Here is a 10,955-nt window from a genome sequence, read left to right as displayed (position 1 = left end):
TCCGTCTGGACTGGGTCATGAAACACATTAAATCCCAAGCTCAGAAGTCTCGACTGTGTCTGCTGCTGATGGGAATGGGAATGAGATCTGCACGTGGAACAGCTCTGCTGGGAATGGCAGAGAGGAAGTGGGTTCTGTGGCGAAGGGAGGTCTTAAGATGTTTTAATTGATGACACTTAGGATGCTTAAGGCTTAGGATGCTATTGTAGTCTAGGGCTAAGGCAGTGAAGGTCTGAGCATGGGTTGTGGCAGTGGAAAATCCTTCTTTGAACATTTATCATGTATCTACTATGTGCGAAGAACTGTACTAGGTTCTTGTGGGGAACTTGAGTGCGAGCAATAGTTCTGCTCTTAAATCACTTGCAGTTCAGTAGGTGATGTCAGGAAGATGAGTGATGAATGTGGCACATTCCAGAGCGGGACTTGGAAGCTGATTGGATGGGTGTGGGGGGCATAGGAAGAGCCCGGATCTGGAAGCTTGGTGTGCCTTTGAGGGATTAGGAACATCAGGCAGAGGTGCAGGTGGGTGGTGGGGACAGACGCCTGGTCAGCTGGGTGTGTAGCTTGGAGCTCCTTTCTGCTGGTCTCCCTGAACAGAGAGTGCAGTGGCAGGGTGGGGACCCTTGTTTGGAAGACACTAGATGTGACCTAATTGATTTTTCAGGAGACCAGAGTCTGAGGCACGTAACTGATGTGTACACGATAGTATCATGTTCCAAGATGTCATTAAAAATATCCAAGTGTGAAAAACAATATTCAAGTGTGGACCACTGAGACCACAAAACAAAAGCTCCAGCATTTAAAATTGTGTGAAAGTTTAATTAAGCCAAGAACTCAGAAATGAGTAGTACATTGAATCAAGTTTGCTCCTACTTGTGTATTATATTATAACTTTCTGCTACCACTAGATGTCACAAAGATTCAGTTTTTAAAAGCCCTACCTCTTCAGGCTTTAAAAGATTTTTTTTGTACTGAAATAAGATTTTCTAGTATTCACAAGTATAGTGAACTTTAAATTTTGATATTAGTATTATGAAATACTTTATGCATAAGATTACACAGAATAATATAAACAATATCTTTTATGCCAACTCAGATTTAACAAATATTAAGCCTTTACCCTATTTGACAGTTTAAAAATAAATAAATAAAATCTTACTGGGGCGCCTGGATGGCTCAGTTGTTTGGGCATCTGCCTTCGGCTGGGGTCGTGATCACGGAGTCCTGGGAGTGAGTCCTGCATCGGGCTCCGTGCTCAGTGGGGAGTCTCCTCCTCCCTCTGCCCCTCCCCTCGTGCTCGCTTGCTCTCTCTCTCTCTAAATAAATAAATAAATAAAGGAAATCTTTAAAAATAATAATAAAATCTTACTTACAGTTGATGTTCTGTTTGTACTCCTCCACTCCACGCCTCTCATTTTTTATGCCCACAGATAACCATTGTCAAAAGGTCAGCAGACGTGCTTTCCAGATGCACATCCCCTGATGTTTTCATACAAATGTGTTTCTCCAAAAACAGGGTAGATTTTTTTGTGAGATTTTTAACTTAATGTTAAATGGTATCCTACTATAGGTGACTTTCTGCAATTTGCTTTTTCTGATTCAGCATTATATTTTCAGGATTTATCCCTGATTCATGTATATTTCATTTATTTTAACTGCTGTATAGTACCATTGTACCTATTCTTCTATTGGCAATTGTTTGTACTGTTTTAAGTGGTTCATTTTTATATGTGCACCCTGTAGATCTCTCTTCGGGCAAATGTGTGCCTTTGAGGCAATCTGGATGGTCTGCACATGGTCTGCACAATGTCCCTTAGCTATCAGTGACTCTCTGTCCTAGTAAAGCCAAAATCTGTCAGACCACCTTCATAGAGAATGTATCAAGAACCATATCCTTCATATTCGGATAGCAGTGTCCTCTTGAAACAGGTGAAAAGTAACGTGTGAGGGTTTCTCTGGGAAAGTGGTTCTGAACTTGAGGATGCCTTGGAATCTGCTGGTGGGCTTTTTAAAACACACCCCCAGGAAGGGGTTGGAGTATTTCCCTGCTAACAAGCTCCCTGGCAATGCTCTCGGGTAGCTAAGGCCAGCCTGTGCTCTTTCTTCCCTGATGCCTGTTCTCCAGCTACTGGGCAATGCCAGATTGCTTTCCAAAGTGCTCACATGAGCTTACTACTTACGCTTACTGGCCAGTCATGGGGGCTTCTGTGATGCCTTTTCTTTTCCAGGTAGTTAGTAATGACACTAATTTTTGGCCATCATGCCGTATAATGATAGTCAATTTGCACTTCCCCTGATTATTTAGTGAGGTTACAGATCTTTTCGTGTTTATTAGACAATGGATTTGCTCTTCTGGGAATTGTGTGTTCATAATATTTGCTTACATTCGCTATTGATTTGTTTGTCTTTTTCTTATTGACTTTCTTTTTTGGTTATATGTGTTGGGAAATCTCTCAGGTGGTGGGTTGTCTTTTAACTTGGTTTATGGAATTTATTGTTGTGCAAAAATGTTAAGTTTTACTTTAGTTAAATAAACCACTTTTTTTTTCCATTTATGTTTTGTGCTTTTTTAACCTCCTAACAAATTAATGAAACATTATTAGTTTTAGGCTGATTTAAAGATTATCTTTTAAAAAATTCCTTTTTTTTAAAGTTTTTTTTTTTAAAGATTTTATTTATTTATTTGTGAGAGAGCTCACAAGCAGGGTGAGCAGCAGAGGGAGAGGGAGAAGCAGGCTCCCCACTGTACAGGGGAGGCTGATGCAAAACTCGATCCCAGGACTGTGGGATCGTGATCTGAACTGAACACTGACTGAGCCACTCAGGTGCCCCTAAAAATTATTTTCATTTAAGAGTTTTCAAATTAATTTCTTTCAAGTATAATCAATAAGCAAATTGGCTATTTAAAAATCAGGTAAATCGGGACGCCTGGGTGGCTCAGTTGGTTAAGCAGCTGCCTTCGGCTCAGGTCATGATCCCCGCGTCCTGGGATCCAGTCCCACATCGGGCTCCTTGCTCCGCAGGGAGCCTGCTTCTCCCTCTGACTCTGCCCTCCACTCTGTCTGCCTGTGCTCGCTCTCGCTCGCTCTCTCTCTGACAAATAAATAAATAAAATCTTCAAAAAAAAATCAGGTAAATCATACTTTTACCAGTTACACTGAATAAAAGCAATTCTAGTTTTCGTTACTTGTACATTGGTGACAATGCTGAAATGATATTTTAAGTGCTAAAACAAACCTACTGCAACCTAAACATCACAACATACTTCTCCCCCAGCCAGTAGCCTTTCTTCAAGGAGATGGGAAGAAGAGCTTTTGGTCAGAAGAGCCAAAAGTCTAAGGGAGTGCAGAAGTTACCAAGTGGGAGGTGTGCAGTTAGTGACTTCCAGCAAAACGAGGCTGATGGTGATTTTATGTGATTTTATGAGTTGTGAAAAATGCTGACTCACTTCAAAATGTCTCCCTGTGCTCGCACTGGCTGGAGCAATACCAACTAGATATTCATTTGCATCAACCCTATCAGTTGCGATGTCATAGTCCATTCATTAAGAAGGAAGAGAAAGCCATGCATGGGATGCAAAAACCACTTTGCATTATGTCTAAACCCTTTGTAAGACAGATAATATCTCCATTTTACAGAAGCAGAAAGAGAAGTTCAGAGAGTTATTTAAGCTTCTGAGATTCTCATAGCTGATCATTGAGAGAGCTGATATGCAAACCCAGACTCTTCTGGCTTTAAAATTTTCTTGTTACGGCTGTGTTCTCTCAGTAGCATTTCACCATAGCTTACTATTTGTAGGTATTACTAGTTACTGATATTTTAGTTAAAGTAGCCTAAGCCATTTTGCTAAACCACAAAGCTAGTTGAATTGGATATGCTAGGAGAGTAGCTAAGCAGGTGGGCTGGTGCTGAAGAGTTTGAACTTGGCCAGACACCTTCTGAGAGCCTGAAGAGCTGGTACTGCCAGACAGCCCCAGGGAAGGGATGATGGCAAGCAAACAAGAGGAAGTTCACTTGCTTTGCCCTTTTTCCTAGGGTAGTGTTTCCCCCCAATTTTTTTAATTTTCTATAAATTACTGGGCAATTTTGTTAAAGTATAAATTCAGTTCCTGAGTCTAGGGCGGATCCCCAGATTCTGCCTTTCTAACAAGTGAGCAGATGATGCGGAGGCTGCTATTACGGGACCACACTGAATAACAAGGGCCAGCCCGTACTTGGAGTATATTGTGGAGAATGTACTGGAGGGAAAAGGAAAAATGTTCAGACACTTGGGTCGCTGGAGGAGTTTGAGGGCAGAGCAGCTGTGCCGCAGTTCTAAGGAAGCTGGTGGAGGGCTTCCTGGGTGATAGAGGGTGGGTGGGAGGTGGGCACAGTGCTGGCAGTGTCTTCGGCTCATGCTGTAGATTCTGAACCCAACCAGAAAGTGAGCCCTTTATGGCGTCTGTTGATTCAATGGACACAGAGCCCTGATCCTATGGCTTCAAAGCCAGTGGAAGCAGATGGCTCTGAACAGTAGAATTAGGATTGTGTTTGCTGCCTTATCCAAGGACTCTTTGGGATTAGTTCTGGAGCATTCAATAGCAAGCTTTTGGCAAATGAAGCTCTGAGAGGCCCTTGGTCTAAGCTCTGCCATCAGGAGACATTAGAGGAGCTGGCAGCAGAGATACAACCTCAATTCGTTGGTAATTACTTTTTATTATCTTGAATTAGGAAAAAATTGAAGCAGATTTAATGGGCATCATAGTGTAGGAAAAGGAGGCAACTCTTGGAAGAGTCAAGTTTGAGTGTGGTGTCTCTTACCAGCTGTGATGAATCTTTTTTGGCCTCAGCTTCCTCCTCTGTTAAATGGAAACAATACCTGCCTGCGTCATTGTGAGAGCTGAATGGCCCTTGTAGGAGTGCTTTGTAAATGGAAGACTGGCTATATGTGTTTATCAATATGGAAAGTTGGTATCAGAGACAGAGTAGGGATGGGAGCCTGCTTCTACATAGGTTTGTTTTTTTTTTTTTTTAACTTGTCAGAGAGAGAGAGAGAGAGCACGAGCGAGCACAGGCAGACAGAGTGGCAGGCAGAGGCAGAGGGAGAAGCAGGCTCCCCGATAAGCAAGGAGCCCGATGTGGGACTTGATCCCAGTGCGCTGGGATCATGACCTGAACCGAAGGCAGCCGCTTAACCAACTGAGCCACCCAGGCGTCCCCCCTTTTTTTTTTTTTTACATAGGTTTTTAATATCTGCTCTCAACGGGCCAAATGAGACAATTATATAGAACTTTCCTAACATGAAATGCTTCTGACCAAATTTTATTTTTGGGTGGGAGGGTCCATTTGGACTAAATGACCAAAACAATTATTTTAGTTTCTTATTTCACTTAAAATATTTAAATCCCAATACACCTTTCATATGAAAATATTTTCTAGGGCAAATAAAAGAAGACAACATATCAAGAGAAAACTAAAGTCAGATTACTTCATGACTATAGTTTTGTTTCTTTACAATTTTGCCTCTAAAATGTTCTACCTCCCTGTTTAGTCGTTTGGGGTGGAGATCTGTTTAGTGAAGAATTATATTCTAGGGGAAAAGGTGACTCGACTTCTGTCTCTGCCATAACTTTGGCTGTATTGTGAAATCTTAGGTCAGTGATTTAAACCCATCAAGTAAAGTGTGGAGTGACGTCACATGGTCCTCTGTCAATCCCAGATCCTCAATTTCCCACCTGTGTTGCTGAATTGATGGGGAGCTGATTTAAAGGGAGGGACATGATATTTAAAATTTCTGTAAACTAAATAAAGACAATTGAGATCACCTTCAGTTCTTAAAACAAAACTGATTTACAGTGATTGGCTGTGACCACATGCTTTCATTTCAGAATGGAAGGTATGTGCTTACGTGAAATCCTTTTTTTTTTTTTTTCTTTAAGATTTTATTTATTTGACAGAGAGATAGAGAGAGAGCACAAGTAAGCACAGCAGCAGGCAGAGGGAGAGAGAGAAGCAGGCTCTCCACCGAGCAGAGAGCCTGATGCGGGGCTCGACCTCAGGACCCTGGAACCATGACCTGAGCTGAAGGCAGCCACTGAACCAGCTGAGCCACCCAGACGCCCTACGTGAAGTCTTTACGGATGCTGATGAATGTCCAAATGAGTCCCAGCCTCGTTCTAAGTTAAGAGTGGAGGGGTGATGGATTCCTTGAGGCTATGTAGGATATAATTAACATTCATATTGCTGGCTATGTGTTGACTTATATATTTGACTCAATGTTTTTCTACTTTAAAAATACTAGAAGTCATTCTACAAAAGCTCTTATTAACTGAATGGAGGATTAGAAGTATTCACGGTTGGGGATTTCCCATTGAAGGACAGTTAGGCTTGTGTAATCCACCCCTGCCCTTTCCCTCACCCTCCCTCCCCAAGGAAATTTTGTGGTGGGAGATGAACTGACCAATCACATGTTGCCCTTCTATCCCACCCAACTTCCTGCTTTGTCCTCTGAAATTAACTGGCTGATTTTAAACACGCCCACGTTGGCTCCCTTTTTCACTTCTTTTGGATATTTACCTTGGTGAGTGTGTTTGCTTATGTAAAGTGAGTGCTGTTTATTTAGTGACAACACCCTTCAGGATACACATATTTAATATAGAATCCCATAATTATAGAAATCCTCCTAGAAATTGCTACATTTATCAGGATCTGGGACTCGCTTCATATTTTGGTATTTATCAAGAATATTTACTTTAAACTTTCTGGATGCTCATTGACTACATCCTGAACCGTTGAGCAAGACGTTTACTTGGAAGAAGGCCTGGGAACGCACGTAACAGGCGGTACTAGTATTTGCAGGGTGGGGGGCCAGTGCAGGGCACTGAGAGCACCCAGTTCTCCTGAGGGCACCAACACCCACTCACCTACTGCAGTGTCCAGCACATCCTGGGCGCACACAGTGTTTGTGTTCCCTGTCATCGTTACACCTGGCACCTCACCTCCTCACCCTGAGGCCAGAAAATTGGATGTCACCCCGGAGGCTGAGCGGCTCTGCCTACTCCCGTCTCTGCTCCCATCTCTGCTCGAGAGCAGTGGCCGCTAGCAAAACAGCGTTGGTAAAAGTCCGCATCTTGATCACGTGGCCCATCTACGCACATCTTTTGCTTGAAACGCTCCCCTGGCTTCCCTGGGCCTTCAGGAAGACACCTCAGCTCCTTCTAGGAGCCACAGAGAGCCTCCCTCTTGCTGTCCTTTAGCCCATACTCCACGCTCCAGCCTCACTGATCCCCTTGAGATGTCATGAAGGTTTCCTGCTCTCTCTAGCTTGTGGGCTTCGGTGAAAGTTCTTCCTGTTGCCTGGGACGTTTTTCCCCCAGAGCCACCTGGCGTATTTGTTTCTGTTAGGAGTGCGAGGGCCTACCCTGTTCCCAGCATGCAGTGGGTGTTTAGTCCACCTTCAGAGAAGGAATGAGTGGATTGTGAGGATGGGAAGGTGGGGAGGGTGTGGGGACCCCTATGTGACTGGGGTGCAGTCTGTCCTGCCTGCACAGCTGCACTGGAACAGCACCCAGCAGGGCATGATGCTTCTTCCCTAGCCACGCCTCGTCCCCTAGGACAGGTCTGCCTCAGAGAGAGCCAACAGGTCGCCCGGGTTTCTGGCGTAAGCAAGACTCAAGGTAGTTGTTCTTGCACTGACAAGATTCTGGGTCCCCTGCTAGGAAGTGGCCTTATTTGGCTCTAGAACCAAGCCTTTTGCCCCCCTTTGGATATCCTGCTCCTTGGTCGTCACATTGCCAGATTGCATAGTCTTCAGCTTAGGCCTTTAACTTCTCAAAGATTTTTCTCCTATAATGAAGACTCACAAGAGAATTTTTAACTTTGCAAGTGTGGACTTCTTCCTTCTATGGCTTAACAACCTCCCACTATAGTTTGTTTCATTTTCCACTGCATTGTAAGCTCCTTGATGTCAAGAATCATAGTGGGTTTTGTTTGCTGTCAGTATTTCCAGAGACTAGAGTAGTGCCTGGGATATAGTAGGTGCTCAGTAAATAGTTGAGTGAGTAACATGAACAAATATAGGAATGAAGGAGCCACAGCAAATACTTTGTTTCTTAAAAGAAGAAGATTTAGAGCAGTTTTACATTTACAGAATTATTATACAGATTGCATGGAGTTTCTGTATACCCCGAACCCATTTTCCCCTATGATTAATATAGGACGTTAGTCTGGTACAAGGTCATGGGATCTTTTTCCTAAGCTCTCCCTTTCTGTGGTCTTCCCAGTGGTCTTCCACTCGGGGACTCCCCTTTTTGGTCCTTTGTCCACGCAGTGGGTTTCACTTACTCCACTCTGCTGCGCACCTTCCTGACCATGCCTGTCTTTGAGGCCAGGTGGCCAGAGACACAGAGAAAAAGAGCCCCCGGGATTGTCTCCACTTTCTGGGCAGTCAGAACTTCTCCAATCAGAGACCGTTTCCCTCCCTCAGAACTGCAGGGCTTGCAGACTCCCACGGCCAATTTTGTCACCATGGAATTGTTAGGGAGCTGGGGCTTGAGAGGACAGAAGAAAGAAAACGAGAGAGGATTTCCCTCCACTCTCTCACAGTGCTCGGCCGTCCGAGAAAGGGAGCCTCTCCTGGAGCTTTCTCGTGCGCCCAGGTGCCCACTCCTGGGTCTCAGGGAAAAAATGGGAGCCTTACTGACTTTTTGGTGATACTTTGAATTCTGGTCTTCCCCCATTTGCCTACTACTGTCTACTTTCAGAGTCCTTAACAGCCCCTCCATGGCGGCACTCAATGGCAGTCAGGGTGGGGTGTGCTGAATAATCAGTAATCCCACCCCCCTGCAACTGGGACCCCCCATGTCTAATGAACTTTAAAATTTTTATCTAAATAATACATAGAGAGACTATACCTGCATAAACGTATGGATATATTTCCTTCCAGAGAAAATACACCATGTAATGATGTTTACTAATCTGTGAATAGAAAGATCAGAGTATTTATTCCCTATTTTCCAAATTTTTCCCACAGTTGCCATAAAATACACAAGAATTAAACCCAATAAATGTTATTTTTAAGATTTTTAAAAATATTTATTTATTTACTTACTTTAGACAGAGAGTCGGGGGGTAGCAGAGGGAGAGGGAAAGAGAATTTCCAGCCGACTCCCTGCTGAGCACAGAGCCCAAGTAGGGCTCAATCTTACGATCCTGAGATCATGACTTGAGCCTAAATCATGAGTCAGACACCTAACCCACTGAGCTACCCAGGCACCCCTAAATGTTATTTTTAAAAAAAAAATTAAGCCCAGTACAATTGAACGTTGTGATTAGCAGCTTACAGCGCCATTTAATACAAAACATTTTGCTTTCATTTCTTCTTAGAAAGCAGCTCCAGAAAACCCAGAGGTTTGGGGATATTGTATTGTTTTCCCATTAGGGAAACACTTTGTTTATGCCGGAATTGTATACTATTTTGATACTATAGCTTTCTAGTAAGTTTTGAGTTTGGAAGACAGGAGTCCTCCAACTTTATTTTTCCTTTTCAATATTGTTCTGGTTAATAAGAGACTCCTAATCTTGGGAAACAAACTGAGGATTCCTGGAGGGGAAGTGGGTGAGGGGGATGGGGCAGCTGGGTGATGGAGAGGGTAGGTGTTGTGGTGAGCACTGGGTGTTGTGTAAGACTGAGGAATCACTTACCTCTACCTCTGAAACAAATAATACATTTTATCTTAATTTTAAAATGTTCTAAAAATTTTTTTAAATAAAGCCACTCTATTAAAAAAAGATTGTTATAGATAATTTGAGGTCTTTTATAATTCCATATTAATTTTAGGATAAACTTTTACATTTTAGGGAAAGATGCTACTAGATTTTCATAGAGATTACATTGAATCTGTAGATTTTTTTCAGCTGTATGTCATTGTTAGCAATATTGTCTTCCAGTCCATGAATATGAGATGTCTTCTCATTTACTTTGGTTTTCTTCATTTCAGCAATGTTTTGTAGTTTGCAGTGTACAAATCTTGAACCTCCTTAGTTAAATTTTTCCTAAGTATTTTATTCTTTCTGAGAGCATTGTAAATGGAATTTTAATTTCCTTCTCAAATTGTTCATTATATTATAGTGTTTAGAAATCAACTTATTTTTGTGTGTTGATTATGCCTGAAACTTTACTGAATTAGCTTATAAGTTCTAATCATTTATTTTGCATGGATTCCTTAGGATTTTCTATATGCAAGATCATGTTATCTACAAATAATAGTTTTACTTCTTCCTTTTCAATTTCAGTGCCTTTTCTTTCTTTTTCTTGATGATTTGTTCTGGCTAGAACTTAGAGTACAGTGTTGAATAGAAGTGGTGAAAATAGGCATCCTTGACTTGTTCCTGATGTTAGGAGAAAGGCTTTCAGTTAATTGCCATTGAGTATGATGTTAGCTGTGCATTTTTCATATAATGCCCTTTATCATGTTGGGTAAGTTTCCTTCTAGTCTAAGTTTGTTGAGTATTTTTATCATACAAGAGAATTGGATTTTTCAAATTCTTTTTCTCCATCAAATAAGATGTGTGTCCCCCCACTTTGTTCTATCATGATGGTTTATTACCTTGATTTTAATATTTTTAACCATCCTTGCATTCCTGGGATAAATCCTCTTTAGTCATGATGCATAATCCTTTTAAGATGTTGCTGAAATTTATTTGCTAGCATTTCAAAGAGGATTATTTCATTATACTCATAAGGGATATGGGTTTATAGTTTTCTTCCTATATCTTTGTCAGACTTTGGTATCATTATAATTATAGTTGGACAAATAGAATGAATTAAGAAGTGTTGCTTCCTCTTTTATTTATTTGGAAGAGTTTGAGAAGGACTAGTGTTATTCTTCTTTAATTAAGTATTTGGGGGAATTCATCAGTGAAGCCATCTGGTCCTGAGCTTTTTGTTGGAAGATTTTTGATTGCTGGTTCAATCT

This window comes from Mustela putorius, unplaced genomic scaffold (genome assembly GCF_011764305.1).
Source record: "Mustela putorius furo isolate JIRA1106 unplaced genomic scaffold, ASM1176430v1.1 tig00000698_pilon_pilon_pilon, whole genome shotgun sequence".
NCBI lineage: Eukaryota > Metazoa > Chordata > Mammalia > Carnivora > Mustelidae > Mustela > Mustela putorius.
Note: the sequence above shows the minus strand (reverse complement) of the source record.